Source organism: Lissotriton vulgaris, chromosome 6, assembly GCF_964263255.1.
Source record: "Lissotriton vulgaris chromosome 6, aLisVul1.2, whole genome shotgun sequence".
Classification (NCBI taxonomy): Eukaryota; Metazoa; Chordata; class Amphibia; order Caudata; family Salamandridae; genus Lissotriton; species Lissotriton vulgaris.
Window position 1 is genome coordinate 902539329 of NC_141694.1, and position 17942 is coordinate 902557270.

The 17942-nt window shown below is 47.0% G+C and overlaps 1 protein-coding gene across 3 annotated transcripts in view; it reads left to right on the forward strand.

The window, feature by feature from the left end:
* The first annotated feature begins 257 nt into the window (after positions 1–257).
* LOC147708140 (geranylgeranyl pyrophosphate synthase-like) overlaps positions 258–17942 on the forward strand; it is a 268827-nt gene continuing 251142 nt past the window's right edge. Inside the window, exon 1 of one of the 3 annotated variants that reach the window (XM_086925315.1) lies at positions 258–502. The gene's annotated coding sequence lies outside the window, so the exon portion shown is untranslated. The remainder of the gene's footprint in view (positions 503–17942) is intronic. The other 2 variants (XM_086925318.1, XM_086925316.1) reach the window with 2 other exon arrangements.

Consider the following 17942-nt stretch of genomic DNA (forward strand, 5'->3'; position numbering starts at 1 on the left):
TGTAAAACTTTCAAGTTGTGTAACAACTAGCAGGCACTACTACCAGCGGTGGATCTCCCTTACGAGCTCCTGCTTGTTTTCTGGTCCATTTTGATTATGCCAAGAGTGAATAATCATGAATCATGCTCTCCTGGTGTAATAAACAAATGCTGACGTAGTTTATGTCTGACACAGTTAGCGACACTCCCTGAAGGACTAGGAAGAGATGGTGAAATCCCAGACCTGTCATTGGGTCCCCCAGGCTCACCACAGTGCCTTCACCATCTGCCACATGTAAACGTTTCTCACCTACAAATGATGCAGACTTAAGCCCTGTACTACCCCTGGCTGCACGCCAATCAGCATGCCACCGCACCCATTTCCAGCTCATCACAGGATTGTGAAATGGTGGGTATAAAAAGCAGAGCCTGAAACCTGGTCCTTGGGACTGTGCTGATTCAAGGTTTCAATTTGTGCTGGAGCTTTGGAGGCAGAAAGGCAAAGGACCTGTGCAAGTAGCAAGGTAAGTCAAACAAAACCTTTAAATGGGGTTTTAAAATTCCACCCAGTCTATGTAGAGATTTATGGATGTAAAACTGTGCCTATATTACCATCTGGCCTATGGTCACTTGAACAAGGAGAAACCCCAGTACCTTCCGCCTTGGCTCCTAATCTTGGTATTAATGTTTACTCCAACTTATCTTTGTCTAACTATGTAAGCCAGCTGTCAAATTTTCCTTGAAACCATTACATAAAATGATTCCATATTTACGAGCAAAGACATGTCGCTTGGCAGTTTAGGTAACTATAATGATTTGCCTCAATAATTGCAGCTCATTACATCCGGGGGCTTCCCGAAGCCTGACCAGGCGATTGCACTGACTGTAAAACATTGCAGTCAAGCCTGCCCTATAAAACCTTTGAATTGTCTCTGCTATTGATGCATAAATATGATCTACACTGGTTAATGATTCTTAAAGAATTCTTTTAAAGGCCTTGTGCCTGGTTTTTCAAGCATCTTCACAGCTTAGGACAGACTATCTCCAACATAAATTCTCTAATAATGTTGTCCCACTCATGCATTAAAATTGTCCACTGTCTTCATAATTAGGGTACTTGAGTTGAGCAAACTAAGGGGTATATTTGCAACAGAATGGGGGAATGTGCTGTTACACCATAATTTGTAATGCCACGCCCTGCCATTCCGTAAACACAGGGATGAGATGTATTTACAATAATATGGCGCACCCCTGCGTTTCCCCTAGTGCTGGTGCTAAATTTAGCTTCCTAGTGGCAACGAAGGCCCCCTAGCACCATACTGCAAAGGGGCCTGCGTTGCAGGGAATGATTGTTCATGTGCAGAAAGGTGTCCCTTCCTGTGGTGATTTGTGACTTCTATGTATGCTGCAGAATGCAGCACATATAGAAGTTGCAATACGTCATTTTTTAATGATTGTTTATGCGCAGGAAGGAAGACCTTGCTGTACATGAACAATCATTAATGGCAATTTGCTGTTTCTATGTTGTGCTGCAGAAACAGCAAAAACAGAGGTCTTATTTTTGGCGCTGCCCCATAATTATGCCACCCTTGTTAATAGTGGCCAGCGTCAAAAAGCAATGGGTGTTGCGGCGAAACGCTCACTGCAACACCAACTGCCCGCCCCTATCACTCTAAGTGCTGTGTGAGTAGGGGCATTACTTACAAGGCGGTGTTAAGCCCTGCTAAGTGACTCAGCGCTGCCTTGTAAATAAGGCGAAGGAGTTATTGCCACCAGAACGTCATAAGAAGTGGTCTTCTTGTGGTGATAACCGATTGTAAATATGCCCCTAAATCTGGTAGGTGCAGATTCTTGGTGATGGAAGTTAAGACATGCAACACCTTACCCTTCCATTTAACATCTGAAACTAAGGAACTCACCTTCCGTGAGACACTCAATAACTGACTTTTCTCACTGAGGCAGCTTGAAACTCATTACTTGACCTCTGGTGCTTGCTATTTTCTACCTGCAGTTTTCAGCACTTCAAAGTCTGTTAGGTGTAAGAGCGCTCTATAAATGGCCATTACATTACATTATTGTATCACAATCAGTAGAAGTTTATTAATTTTCGTCATTGACACCTTAAATGGCATTTTCAGTTTTCAATCAGCATATCAAAGTTCAATATACGGTGCAGTTTATTTCACAAAGTAGCTTAGGAGGAAAGCATGTTGTTCCATGATCAGATCCAAAAATATAAACACAGATTTGGTGAAGAAATGAGACACAATTGTATTTGAAATACTAACATAATCATATTGCTTGAGAGACTAAGGGGCATATTATCAAGAACGGCGTTAAAAATTATTGCTGGTTTAGCTGCAGAAAACTGCTGCTAAAATGGCGATAGGGCTTGATAATATGCCCTTGAGAATTCCAATAGAACTCCATTTTCTGGTGTGAGCATGGGCTTCTATTTGAAATCTCGCTTCAACTGCCCTAAATGAAGACACTGGAAATATGACAGCGTACCAGGTAGTGCAAATTCTCCCCTCTGCCATCTGTTAACGCTTCACACACTTCCACCTCCTGTACCATGGGCTCACTCCTTCTATGCCACTCCTTCTGACCATATGCTGAAAGGGGTTGCATTTTTAGGTCAAGCATAAGCAGCGCATGCGCTGTCCCTCGACATGATGTATATACTGTATAGATCTTTAGCACACCCATTGCTTGTGATTGGTTCCTTCATGTGCTTTCCAAAATTCCCTTGGTTTGGTTGGCGACTAAGTTACATTTGTCCCTCCTTTTGCTGTTTTGATCACTCCCTGGAGACTGGCCCTGTTACATGGATCATCTCACGATCGGTCATATACGTTAGTTTCGGCGCACTACTTTTACTATTGCTTCAGATTCTGGTTTAGGATTTTTGGTTTATTCGTGGCCTCTGACCCCGGGAGCCGGTGAGCCATTGTTAATGTGCTCCCCATGTGTCCCTACGTGACACAAGCCCCTGTAGGATTGCGGGTTTGGTGGCTGCGTGAAGTTTAATTTTTGTCCTCCTCGCTTCTCTTAATCTACCAAAGGCTGCCTGCATTTAGTGGTTGTTGAGTGTTCGCATCCCGCCCGTCACTGCTTTTGGCAGTGCATGTATAACATTAACTTACAGAACAGGTCTTGTGTGTTTTAACACATTCAATTTTAAAGGTATAACGCAATAGCTTCTTCTTCAAGCACTCTATGCGTGTTTTCAGGCTGTCTCCCATATCTCCTTCCATTTTGCTTCTTTTCCGTCTCACCCCTGTGCCCCGTCAGTATTCATTTCCCTCCGGCTGGCAGTCATTTCTGTTTCTATCTCCCTCCATCCGACCGTCCCGTTTCTTCTCCCCCACCCAGCCTGTGCCTGTTATATTTGTGCACCTCCATGAGGTCATGTGTTTGGACACTCATCAATGATGTCTTTGTTGTTGTCCCGTTTACCGTCATTAGTGTAGTCGTCCTCACTGTTTAGAAAGTGCGAGGAAGAGGATGTGTGATCGTGGCCTGGAATGGTGGCTCTGGTGTCCCCCTGCAGCCCCTTGACTTAGCCCTCAACTCTGAGCTTCTTCATTCGGGCTGTGGGTTCCTGCTCATCTGACCCAATCAGACCGAGTATCGGCACCACTACTACTCCACCTGCATGCAAGGGCTCTTCAGCTGAACCTAGGAGTCTGGCTTGGACTTGTATTGTGTTGTAATTCTTTTTGTATAGTGCTTAGGACACCTAATGAGGTGTTGATGCGCTTACTTTGTAAATGAAGTAAACACTATGGCCCCCATTACAAACGGTATGTCCTTATTCAGTCGGAGATATTGCATTTATTCTCCTGGACTCTCCCAGTCCGAAGGACATTTCACCACCAGCTTCTATACTCATTAAATCATTAATTGCACCACTAAAAATTTCACACTATCAACCACGCCACAAATAGTTTTTTTTTTATAAAACCTTTTTATTGCATTTCAAACTGATACATGTCATACATGTCATGTGACAAACTGTACTCGTCTGTGACATCATTACAATCAAGAGTATCGCTGTCATGATAACTAGCATCGAGGGCATTCCGCAGGTAGGCGTGTATGTATACTGACTCTGAGGTGCAATCTCCCATCATCTCCATGGGGGATGCGGAGAGTCAGCGTGGGAACCATTCGCTGGCAAGGTTGCCATCGTTCCCCACCTGTATGACAGTCTCTAGTCCATAGTCCCCTGCAAAGGGACGCGGTAAGTGGAAATCCATAATCGCAATCGAACTTTGGGATTTGAAACCAGGGAAGTGAAGGGATCATGAAGGGAGGGGAGGGTACGGGAGCAGACAGTGGGAGCAGATGCAATGGAGCTCCGCAACATTCGATCCAATGTTGGCAGACTATTCTAGTGTGTGCGGTAATGCATGTTCTCGGGGAGAGGATCGGGGGCACGCTGGAATAGCCGGGAAGAGGAGAGTCAACAGGTGGCTCAGGATGTGTTTAGTCTGAGCATCGCTTGTGTGGCCTGTGGGGGTTCCGCGCCATCAGTTTGTGTTTGCTTAAAGTTGTGTAGGAGCATCGCCCATTCTAAGGAGATAGGACACTTTCGTATGCCTTGAGCTTCCTCCTGGCGAGTAAGGTCTTCCTTTGCTGCTGCCCACTTCTTTACCGCCCCCCACCAGGCCGCTATAGGTGGACCCTCTGCTGCGCGCCAGTGCATTGCAATAATGCGTTTAGCTAGCAGGATGGCCAATATGGCAAATTTGGTCTCTACCTTCTTGTGTTTCTGGCGTCTAAAGATGCCTAAGGCGCATGCCTCCCATGTATGCAAATCTGTGAGGCCTGTGACTGTTTGAAGTGTGGTGTGCACCGTCACCCATAGGTATTGTATTGCCGGGCACGTCCAGAACATATGAATAAAGGGGGAGTCGGGCGCGCGACAACGGGGGAATTCGAAGTGAGAGGTCGGGAAAAAACGCTTAAGCCGTGCTGGCGTGAGATACGTGTGGTGTAGCTCATTAAACTGGACATTTTTTAAACGTTGGTTGCGGGAGACCTTTTTGTGATGCTCTAAGGCCCGCAACCACTCTCTATTATGGAGCCGCAAGCGTGTCAGTGGTACGTGTGTTAGTTCCTTGATGGATTTGTATATCCACGTGATATGGTGTCTGCCCGCCCCCATATGTAGGAGTGTGTGCAGTACCGGATGAGTCTTGGGTTCCCCCTCTCCCAGGTTCCATGTCCGTCTGCAGTCCGCCACCAACTGCCGGTGTAATAGGTATTGACCGGTTGGAAGCCCGCTTCCCTCGGTCAAGTGTGCGAATGAGAGCAATTGACCATCATAGAACAGAGCCTCTGTTTCGGTGAGCTGGTGTTCAGTCCAGATCCTGAGATCTCCCGCTGAGTAGAACTCGCTGCCTTTAGGGAGTCCCACCAGTGGCAACGACGGGGAATACAGCGGGAAACCCCTGGACATATGGTGGATTCGCATGATACAAGTCCTGGCTGTTTTGACCAATACTGGATACATCCGGTTGGGGGTGGAGCCTGGAAGGAGCATTTGTGTCAGCTCCGGGATGGTTATCTGTCCTGCTTGGGCTTCTGTTTCTCCGAGGTTCCGGTGTGCCATTCAGCGGGACATCCACTACAGCTGTGCCGCTCGGAAATAAGCCTCAAAGAATGGGGAGCCCATTCCTCCTTTGTCGAGGGGTAGTTGCAAGGCCGATAGGGCCACCCTGCAACAGCCCTTCCCCCAGATCAGGGAGATTAGTAATGAGTTTAACTCTTGGAAAAAGGACCGTGGTGGCCGAACTGGAATATTAGCGAAGTAGTAAAGCCGACGGGGTACCATTATCATTTTGGATAAGGCCACCCTCCCGATGGAGCCAAGGGTAGGGTTCGTCAGAAACTAACTTGGCTTTTAAGCCCACGGAGGGCTCGGTAGTGGTCGCCTTCCAGGAGGTCCCTGGGTTCATGGTAGAGTCTGATACCCAAGTACCGTGGGGCGTCACCCGTCAATGCCAGTGAGGACTCTCCGATTCGAATTTCCCATTGTGGGGAATTCGGGTGCAGGGGATAGATAGAGAATATTCCCCAATTCACACGCAACCCTGCGGCCCTCTCGAAATCTGTAAGTGTGGACCATAGGGAGGAAAGATCTGCCGTAATATCTCTTACATAGATGAGAAGATCATCCGCATAAAGGGAGACGCAATGGATGCAACCTCCCAGTGGGATGCCCCAATGTACGCCCACCTCTCGCAGCCTTACCGCCAGCGGTTCCATGGCGACGGCAAAGATAACCGGGGACAGGGGACACTCCGGCGCGTGCCGTGCATGATCGATATGGGAGATGATATGTAGCGGCCTATTTTAACCCTTGTGGAAATGTTGATGTATAATAGTTGGGCATATGCAATAAATTGGGGTCCAATGCCCACCCGTTGAAGTGTCTCAAAGAGATACTGCCATGCCAGGGTGTTGAATGCCTTTTCCAGATCCAGAACGAGGCAGGCTGCGTGAGGGGATCTGTCCCGGACCCCGTCCTGGACCTGAAACAGGCGGCGTATATTTTGGGAGGTGTTTCTCCCGGGGACAAACCCGCTCTGGTCCATGTGTACCAGCCTGGGCAGCCTCAACCAAACCACTGATGATATCATATATGATGCCAGCAAAAATATTGCAGTCTCTTGGCATATGTGAAGGTCTGGTAGGGTTTGCTGAGCTCATCGATTTTCCCCTCCTGCCAACTGTGAAACTGGCTACTCCAATGCATTCTGGTTATTACAGTTTTGGTGAAGGAGAAAAGGTAAATAGGGTCCGCTTGTCTCAAGTGACAAACGTATGACTGAATTGCCGAGTCATTCTATTCCATGCCCGTTTGGCAGCGACTGATCCACAGTCTGAGGCATAGTATCATAATGATCAGGTGGCGGGGATACCTCTGGCCAGAAACCCTCACTGCCTGATGCCCCTTATTTGTATCTAGTTTATTAGCAAATAACTTTAGGCCGGAGACCCTAAAAACCACCCACATCAAGTGTCTCCCATTATAACATACTTCCTGCAGAGACCAAGTTTAGGCGCAAGACCCCCTTACCCAGGGCCGGTCTTGGACTTCTGGGGCCCCGGGGGAAAGGGAAGATGAGAGGCCCCTTTAATTTACATGCAACATCACAGAAAGTGGCATCGCAGGACTATTGATATTATTTGGCATGCCAGATGTGGATATCAGTAACATGAACAAAAAGACAAATATCCAAATGGTTAAACTGTCTGTGGCTATGACCCAGTGCACTCCCTGGCAGTCAGTCCTCACCTCCTTCATACAGCCTTCAGAGTTCTTAAGATGCTGTCTGCTAACACCCATAAGTATGTTCAAGCTCCTCGTAGCTGCCAAATTTCCCACACCCATTTGTGATTTGCTGCTCCAATCCTGATTTTTTTCTTTGAACTATGGAATTTGTAGTCCTCTTTTATCATGGAATAAACATGACTACAAGTGCAGGAATTCAAAGAAAAAAACTGGACTGGAGCAGCATATCATGCACAGAGCCAGGAAACTTGGCATTGCTGGACCCTTAATAACCATCAACCAACCTCCATGCCGCCCTGTTTTAACTTTCTTTAAATTATGTTGTGCGTTTGAAAAACAATGAATTATATAGCCTTTTCTTTCTCACCAGCAAGATTGTCCCATAGTTCAATTTACAAATCCTATCAATTGGCACTGCAGCAGGGTTATTAGCATGTTTGCTTTGGGCGTGCCACAGCATCTCCCACACCTGTGCTATTGGAATTTATCTGCACTCACTGCATAAACCATAATTCTACATAGCAATTAAATCCTCCACTTAGTTTCCTGGGCACCACTCGTATGGACTGTGGAGGTAATAGTGCCAGGATGTGAGTTAATTGTTACACAACATGTTTAAAAAATAAAAAATAAATTACAGTCTATTTGCCAAAAATCAGCCCAAGGTATCTGAAGCGCTTTACATGGTCGCCAGTTACATTACAAAAGGTCCGAATTTGTTTTTTAAATATGGGGATTTATGTGATTTGCCAAGACTCACAGGGTGTGCAGGCGAAGCAGGACTTGAACCTGGTTCCCAGTTCCATACTTTAGCTCGGGAACTGGGAAACAGGCAAAGGAGGGGTGCCATCTTCCCCGGCCGTTGTAGGACTATATAATGGGTACAAGACCCAGGGAAGGGGCTCTGCACCTGGACCTTGCAGCCTGACGGTGTGCTTGCTGCGAGAAGGGTTGCCACCTTTCAAAGAGAAAAATATCAACCTTTTGTTGTTTTAAGAGGCTGCAAACGCTGGTGCTGCTACTACATAGGACATCAATCAAAATTGTATGCATTAATTTGTAACATGACTTTTCTGTATTTTTTTCCTTTAGTCTTTGGTTGGTGAGTGAAATCTATAAACAGTAGTGGTTTTGCTCTTGCAGTGACGTAAAAGCTAGAAAGGCAGATCCTTTATCATGGTGGCTTTCCTTGTACACATCTATATGTGAAAGTGAATCGCTGTGTAGTGTTAATTGTCCACCGTTCTGCACCCCATCCCACTACCTTACTTTGAGCCAACGGTCTGTCTACGCATGCCCAAATAACGTCCCAAGGCAAGCAGAATATTTCACATAGCTAATGCTTCCAAGTGCCAATGCAAACAGAACAATTGCTAGCAAAACGCACGCAGAACAACAATAAACCATTACAATCATTGTCAACGTGCACCAATGTGAGAGAATATTCTGGGCCCGTCGTCATCTGCCTGTATGTTGGAAAGAAGCTTTCTCACGTGAAGGTTTTTACTTATGAATTTATTGGTCTACATTAGAATCTGAAACACGTAGGTGAAACAAGAATCCTTCATCGCTTTCTTTGTCCACACCCTAAATTTCTTTAAAGCTGTCAAAGTGATCTCTCAATCTTACACACCACCGATGCAGAAGGTGCACTGGGAAAATTAAAAGCACGTTTCAAACTCAAATGGTCTGACTGGCCTTCCAATTAGTCACAGGTGCAGGTAAGGGTGTTAGCAGCAGAGCAAACCATTTTTTGTATGGATCCCTTTACGTCTCATAATCCATACTGAAAAGAGGCATCATGAAATAAACAATGTATTTTAAAACAAGCAAATGGGCCCTAAAGACGAGCCCTGGCACAAGGCTGTAATAGTGGGCTGAACTACCAAAGGCGTCAGTAGTCATGGTTCATTAAAGCAGCTCTCTATCACGTTTGAAAGTATTTCTAATTGCTGTTAAAATAATGTACATAGGTGGTTATGTTCATTTTAATCCTACGATCGATGAAAATACAGTAGTGCCAGTAGAAAACTTCGAGGTGGCATCCCTAGCTGTGAACTCAGGGAAGGGGGCACGCCTGCTATGGGCCTCACAGCACTACATAATGGCTACAAGGCCCACGGAAGGGGCCCCGCACCTGCACCTTGCAGCCTGATCCAGTGCTTGGAGGCCCAGTGGATGGGGACCCCCTCCTTTGGGCCTCCAATCAGTAACAAGGCTCTACGCAAAACAGAATCCTACCATGGCAGTTCTGCATACATTTTGAATGCACATTCCTATCTATTTACAGAAAAAAGTAGCTCCCTCCTCTCCTTACCTGTTACGGGCTGGTCCTGGAAATGAAGGGGCCTTTTGTTGCCTAGAAATAAATTACAGAAAGGGTGCCTGGAATTGTCGGTACTTAAATGAGGTGTTGCCCCTCCCCATACACTGTGAGACAACTTAATTTCTGGCAGAGCTGTCTCCCGTTATGTGTGTGTCCCTTCCCCCCACCTCTGTATCCCTGGAATGCCACCACACCCTGACCAGCAAGGTCAAGACACCTTGCATTGGTAATGTGCTTGAGTGGAGCAAGGGGGGCCCTGGAGCAGCAGGTGGGCTTTCACTGTGAAGCATGGCCCCCTGTTTTTCAGCTGAGCGCGAGGCCCTGGGCAGCTGCCCACACTGCCCATGCCTAGCGCCGGCCCTGGCCTTACCCATCGGGATCGGCCTCCTCCATCCCTCCATCCCTTCTCCATTCACAGCTTCCCAGTGTTGATCCCAGTCGGCGGAGCTGGGACAAAGGGGATTGGAAGGAAGCTAAGAGAAGTAAAACATAGCACGATTGTATAGCCAGTGTGAAGTTGGCAATGACACTTCTGATTTCATAGTTGGGGTGTGAATGGACCTGGCATGCAAGGCTTTTGTTGGCCCTATGCATCTTGTTAATGTTTATTAAAAAAAATTATCAAATATTGGAAATACATTTTTGTGCAGGAGCATCAACTGCAGGAAGAATAGGGGTGGGGCAGTCATAGTAAGTTTATTGTTTGATTAATTAAAATCAATACAACCCCCCCCCCCCCCATGTCCTTAAAACGTATAAAAAATGTCATTACTTTTGTAAATACACCTAATTTTGACATGGTTCAACAATTATATAAAAGGATATTGTTACTTTTCATTAAAAACTTATGAGGGGCTACAAAAATTTAGAGACCTTTTGAAAAAGATGATTGTATAATGTAAGCCCCAGTGTTCCGAAATTTTAATATTCATGCACCACTTTTTGGGACCTGCTGCTAGACTCTGGTAAGCATGCTGTCCATTCATTAGTTTTATTGCTCGGCTGTTAAAAGGTGACATTGATCCTGCTTATTTTGTTTGCTCTCCGTCAGCTTGCCGTAAGAGGTTTCTGACCATTGTCATGAATTTGACGCCCCTGCAGACCAAGATAATGGAAGCACCTTCCAGCCAGCTTGTCACTGCTTGTCTGCATGAGCGAATGTTCAAATCATTGAAGATAAATTTTAAATACTGTCTCCTCTGTTCCAGGACTGCTGGACAAGCACATAATAAGTGGGCTACAGATTCCGATTTAAAACCACATAGTCGACAGTTTGCGGATTGATAAGGCTTTTTCCAGGTTGGATACAGGTCTTTTGAATCATGCAAGCCCATGCGGAAGTGTATAAAACTCTTTTTTAATTGCAAGCAGAAGTGAGCGGATAAATAATTTTGGGGCTTTAGGGTTCTGTATGAGTTGATAACTGTCCACCCATGCCTCTTGTTAATGGTTCTATGGGTGTGCATTGGTTTCAATAATTATATAAAATGTTTCATTCAATCCAACCACTCCATCTCCTTTGTCCTCTCCATGCAGGAAAGAAGAGTGCCGCTTTCTCAAGCGCCACCCAGCGCTGGGACGCTTACGGGCAGCCATGCGCTTTATAAATCCTATTTCATTTCATTCATTTCACCTTCCCGTAACCCCTCCCCCCTCCACACCCCTGCCAGGCTCCAAACCCATGAGCCAGAATGAGAAGGGTGAGGGGGAAGTCTGGGATACAGACAGGGTTGTCACAGATTCAGATAGCACAGTGGGTTGTACACCTGCTGCACAGATCTCCATGTAAAATTAAATGGTACGTTTCAATCCTTGTAAGACAGCTCAGAGGGTGAATGTGCATGCTGTGGAGGTCAGCATGCAGCCTGTTGGTTACATGTTCAACTTATATATATTAGGTATTCTGTGGCAGATATGGAAAGATTTCTCTGCTCATACTGCAGAGTACGAGTGACGAGTGCCAAGAAGTGCCAACCCTGACAGGGGCGCTTTAGACCATCATCAATTTACATTCAATGTAATGGACACCATGGAGTCGACTAACTGCACCAAGTTAACAACCCATTGTGTGTTTCCCAAAGTAATGCAGGTGGTCACATTGTTCATTACTCGACACAAACGTGTGGTTGTAGGGCAGCCTATCTGAAAACACCTATTTTGAAAAATCAATTTACAGAATCAGGGGAGGGAATTATCTAAAACAAGCACAACTATATCATAACTGTATTATTTCTTTAATGTTATAATCAAGAAAGTAACCCGATTCCACGTTACTGGCACCTATCATTTGACTAGCAAGCGAAATGTCCTTTTTCGCTGCCTAGGAGAGAGACCTTTAGCCATCGGCACGGCTTTGGGGGCAAAAACGTGCACGCATTGCATTGATTGCAATGGCAACTCGTGCACGTCTGGCGATTCCTTAAGGGAGCGTGCGGCGCCATATGGTGGCGCCATATGGTCGCAACCGACCCCCTCCCCCTGCTACCTGCCTCGCCGGCCAGAATGCAATATCCCCGCATGTTTCTGCCGAAACTACCTGATAACAGCCCTTGCTTGTCGTCAAGTTAGCTGCTTTGTCTCACTTCCCACCCCTCTCTTTCCTGCCACCCCCTCCTTCGCCTGCCTGTGCGAGACAACTTCAGACGATGTGTCGTGCTCTTGGAAACTTGAAATGGTAGTTCAAATAATGACACAGGAAATGTACGATAAACACAACTAAGGTCCGACCCCTTCCAAGAAGCTGCTCTCCGCGTATTGGCTAAAAGAAAAGCACAATAAATTACATTCATCGTAAACAAGTCCCGGGCAGCCGAGTGCAGAGCGCCGGAGCTGAGGGGTATTTTTCCTGTGAGTGCTTGCGTGAGGGCTTTGATGTGGCGCTGGCACGCGCTGAGCCTGCAGGGCACTGAGCAGTCCTGGCCTGTGATGTTATCGTACGTCTTGTGCCGGTTGCTCAAGCTGCTGCAGAGATGATGAAATGCGAGCAGGGAGCTTATTTAACAAGGAGGTGTAGGACAGACAATCTGTACCGCCACAAATATTGGAAACATTTTGTTTGTCAGATTACAGCAGCCTTTGTTTACCAGAAGATTAGGAGAGGCCACAGGTCATGTTTAAGCAGATCTGCCTCTGAGCCAGGGTTCAAGGGCTACGCGGAAGCCAGCGCATTCAGAGAGAAGGGATATGCCCCCTACCGGCGGTGGCAATTTTATTTATTTATTTTATTTATTTATAAAGTTTTATATAGCGCGAACTTGATCCCGAAGGATATCAGAGCGCTTTACAATTTGAGGCAAAGGAAACAAAATAGAACATTAGTCTAACATTGGGAATCTAATGTGCATTGAATCAACTAGAACAAATTAGATGAGTATTAATTTTAGTTAAATAAAACCATTACGAGATATAAGAACACCGTATTAGTCAGTACACAATCAGTTAAAATCCGGTGGCAATATTGGTCAGAGGTGTTGGACTTTTTTTTCCAGTTTGTATGACGAACGACACTCTTTGGGAAACAAGTTATGTGTTCATGTCAAAGCCAATTGTTGCACTTTGAATAATACAGGCTCACATTATAGGTGCAGAAAGTTTGGTGAGGTTTAATTACATTTCTATGTGCCTATTACACAAGTACGGGGGCAGGGGGAGGGGTGGTGGGGGGCGTTGGGACTGTGTCTTCTATTTTGTCTGCCATACACTACATAAGGTGTGAAAAACGAACTGACAAACCCCTCTTGTCCTTTACCCAAGGAAGAGACCCCTGGACCTCACGAGGCCTTATTCCTTTTTCCACAGCTATGAACCTGGTCATGATTGCCCAGACCCAGATACTACAAATGCCTTACATCACTTCCTCGCACAAGAAGAAATGCTGCCCAGGAGCTATAGGAACCAGGAAATCTGAATTATATTCCCAGTTTAACCACTAGACCAAATTGTGTGATCTTCAGCAAATTACGTTTCCTCTCCATTATTTTCCAATTGGTACTAACATTTAGGGGAACTTGCAAAGAGGGTAACACCAAGATTACGTGCAACTGGGCACTGTAGCAAGTGCATAGAGGCAATTTAGCTTGTTGCAGTGCTCTAAATAAGTCTTATCACTCGAAACGCGATGTATCGTATAACCGTGAAATCCATATACTTTTTATTGCCAGTCCCTTATAAAGACATATGGTGGCTTTTGAAATGGCTTCAACATTGATCATGTTATTTGCTTAATCACATAACAAATGAAACGCCAATAGGTCCTGTTACACAACGTTGGATGGGTGATGTAATGCAAAGTCTGCCCAGGGGGCCACGTAGGGGACCCTCCAACAGGGCGGCCGCCTTAGTGCCACAGGAAGGCACACTAGTCAGCACACTAGTGGCCCTGGTCTAGGGACCAGGGGCTCAGTCGGCCATGACACTTCCGGCCGTGGTGGAGGAGGACAAGGGTACAAATACCCTCCCCTGCCCACAGTGCAGCCTCTTGGAAACTTGTAGATATCTCTACAAACCCATTTGACCGCTACCCGCGTCCCATTGAAGCGCTAACCCTGCGAACCTGAAACAGCAACGCAGCATCCAAAAACTCAATACTGCCTGAAGGCAAACGCCAGCAGATACGCAAAACTCACCGCTGCCCTGATGGCATAATAGCCTCGGCAAGCACCTAAAACCCGCTCACTGCCCGATGGCATTATAGCCGCAGCAGGCACTCAAACCTCAACACTAACAGAAGGATCTAGACGGACAAAGACGAGACTCTCGGAGGAAACATGCTGACAATTCTGCAAACACTACTGACCGCTACCTGCGGCCCATCACTGAGCTGACCATGTGATAAAACCTCAACTGTGACAAAGCGTCACACACCAATAAGACAACCTAAACAGCGACTACAAAATTCCAAACGAATATGGAGTAATGAGGCTATTGCCTCGGTATCCAAAAACTCACCACTGTCAGAAGGTATCTGACAGGAGAAGACAAGAATCAGTGGAGCCTCTTTTCTGCTGTTGATGCAGTTTTGCGTGCCCCGAGGATCTCAGGAGCTGACTGCGGTGAGCCCCCACTCCCCCAACCCTTTCCCCTTAGGCAGGGCTGCTGGGCCCGGCCATCGCCTTGGCTGAAGTCCATCTGGGGGGGTGGGTAGGTCAGCTCCCGGGGCATATGGAGCAGCGCTCCCTGCCAGGGTCGTGGGCAGATCAACCAGGATCCCCTCCGCTGTTCTGTTCTCAGTGGAGTCGGGTCCAGACTCCGGCCCGCTCGAGCCGAATATTGCGTGGGTTGGGGAGGGCAAGGTTCCCACCCCCTCTCCACTAGCACTGCCACGGGATTGCCCGGTCAGGTTAGTCACCTTTGACCGCCCCAAACCCCCCCAGGTGATTTGGGGTCCCACCACGCGGGCCTCACCCTCGAGGGACCCCGTCCAAGTTACCAGCCCGCCCCCCATGGGTCCGCTTTCGGTACCATGGGGGTAGGGGGCGGAACAGGGGTCTGCGCGGGAGGACTGATAGTCCCGCAGGCAGCAGCCGCTCAGGCTTGCCCAGCAGCTGCTGATTTGGGGGCCTTTCCTCAGATTCACGGAAACCCCTGCGGTGCGTGGCACCATGCGGGAGAGCGAGCCCTCCCCCCTCAATCCCGAGGCCTGGAATTTTGCCTGGCTGTGGTTGCGGTCCTCCAGGTGGGGGGGGGGGCAGCTCCAGAGGGAAAGGGGAGCAGCACCCCTCCCCTGGTTGTGTCCGGCGCTGAGATGGGGGAGTGGGTAGCTAAAATGTTAGGCCCAGATCATGTATAGGGCCGAAAGGGACCCGGCCAGACTGGGGACCCAGTCTTGCCGCTGGTTGCGGGGATTCTGCCAGCGTGGGTGTGGGGGGAATAGCGAGCCTCCCTTCTCCCTCTGTCTTTAGCCTATGTAAGCTCCCGCCTCGCCTACTATATGGGTCTGATCATCCCTTTTAGTGGCGCATGGTCAGTGCGGGCAGTGATCCTCGGAGGCTCACCTGGGAAGGGGGGGTTGTACAGTGACGTCTACTGCACGTTCGCGCCCCCACCCCTTCAAGGAATGGTTCTTCAGGCATGGCCAGACAGGATGTGTGTGATCCATCTGCTAAATGCCCGACTTTGGAGCTGGAATCAGAGTTCCCAGCACCGGATAGATTGAAAAGAATTTCTTGTAAGTGGGACATGGCAACGCCAAAGGAAATGCCAGTGTAGGCTGCTGCATGCACCGTGTGAATCTGAAAAATAAATGGGTGCTTCCCACTCTCATCAGCTCGCTCTGGAGAAGAACGCTCCAACAGGCACCAGAGATTTATTACTGGCAGGGGCTTAATTAAGGGCAGGGGCGGTGGGTGACATTTGAAAGTGGTGGGGCGCAAAGTGATTTGCATACAGCACCGTAGCGAGCGATCGCTGCGAGCGAGCCCGAACCCCAAAAGGGGGTTCGAAAAAAAAAAAAAGAAAAATCGTGCATTTTCAAGCAAATTTGAGAAAGCAGGAAGGTTAATAAAGCAATTGTGAAAGTGCAGTTATTACATTAATAGATTTCATAACATAGGTCGCTGCTTATTCAGTATAACCACATAGCTTCATACATTCCGTCCTATTATGCTCAGGTGCTGAATTTAGACTATAAGACTTTCATGGAAATCTCAGCTCTAAGAGTAGAAGAAGTTGCACAGCAGTTGGGAAACAGCCTTCACAAAGCATTGGGAACCACGCCTTACCTTTACCATTAGAACGCATGCGACTATCATGCATGTCTTTCCACACAGAGGATAGTGTTAAGGTGAAACAAAATGTACTTAATATGCCATTTGATCAGTTAAATCTGTGTAGTCTCCAAATAGAACAAACACTACAAAACTTTTAAAAACAGAGATAACAATGCATTTCTAAGTACCTCAATCAGTATTTTTTTTATTCAACAAACAAGTAGCAGCATTCACTTTTTGTAAACTAAATCAGCACGTCTGTCTTTCAGTGTAGCAAACTTGTCAATTACTTTCATGTTGAAGTCCGGTATTTTTTGGACTAGCTTGCTTTCTACAGAGAGCATCGCCAAAGCATTGAGTCTTTTCTCTAGCATGGTGTTCCTGAGGAATGTCTTTATGCGCTTTAAGGCTGAAATACATTGTTCAGCTTCTACTGTTGTCATTGGAGTCGTAATCACAATTTTTAGTAAAGTCACTGTCTCTGTAAGTGAGTTTTCCATATGCAGTTTATGAATTAAACTCAGCAAAGTCAAGGCGCTTGTGGCCTTCCGGTACACAGGCATTCCGTAGAGTACAGTCAACTCAGTTCTCAGCTGCTCTTTTTTGAGCATAGGATATGCTTCAACAGCCTGATTCAGAGCACGCTAAGGTCTAAATCCAGCCTGCTGGGGGCCCAGTACACCAGAGTCTTCCACAAAAGAACTGAGAGTATGAGTGACGTGCGACTCTAGAACTTTGCTAAGAAAAGGAAGAAGAGAAATTGGGCGAAAGTTGCTCATGATGGAAGGGTCTGCCGAAGGTTTTTTGAGAATGGCAACCACCTCGGCCTGTTTGAAGGGTCCGGGAACCTCCCCTGTGGCCAAAGAGTTGTTCAAGAGAGCAAGGGGGGGGGTCTGGACAGGAGGTAAAGGCTTCTCGAAGGACCGAGGGGGGGCAACAATCGCTGGGAGAGCCAGAAGAGACTTTGTGTAGGAGTGAAAAAAAGTTATCCTTGGAAATGAGGGGAAAGTGAGTAAAAGTGTGAGTGGGAGAATAACTGGGGACACAAAAAGATGTAGGGGCAGGTGGAGAGATGGAAATGCTAGTTTTGATTTTGGTGATTTTCTCCACAAAAAATTGATTGAGAGAGTCGCACAAGGATTGGGAAGGGAGAGGGGCTAAGGTAACTCTTTCCGGGTTAGATAATTCATCCACTATAGAAAAAATATCTTTGGATTTATTAGATGAGTTTAAAATTTTGCTTGAGAAGTAGCATGATTTGGCCACAGTAATTGCGTTCTTATACTCCTTCAACCGAGACGAGAAGATCTCTTTCGATTCGGGGGAGTAGTCCCGGCGCCAGCGTCTCTCTGCCTGGCGGAGAGTAAGTTTGTGTGCGCTAAGCTCAGCGGTAAACCACTTTTGGGCATCGTGCCTGCGCCTTGTCTTAACCAGTTTTAAAGGTGCCACAGAGTCGGCCGCAGCGGTGAGCCAGTGTGTGAGGGTTTTGGACTGAAGATCAGTAGAGGTGTTGGGTCCAGTCATGAGTGGAGGCGATGAGCTCAGGAGAGCCGTAAATTTGTTGAGGTCGGCTTTATTCCAATTCCGCACCAGGAAATTGGATTGGCGGGCAGCGGTGATAGGGG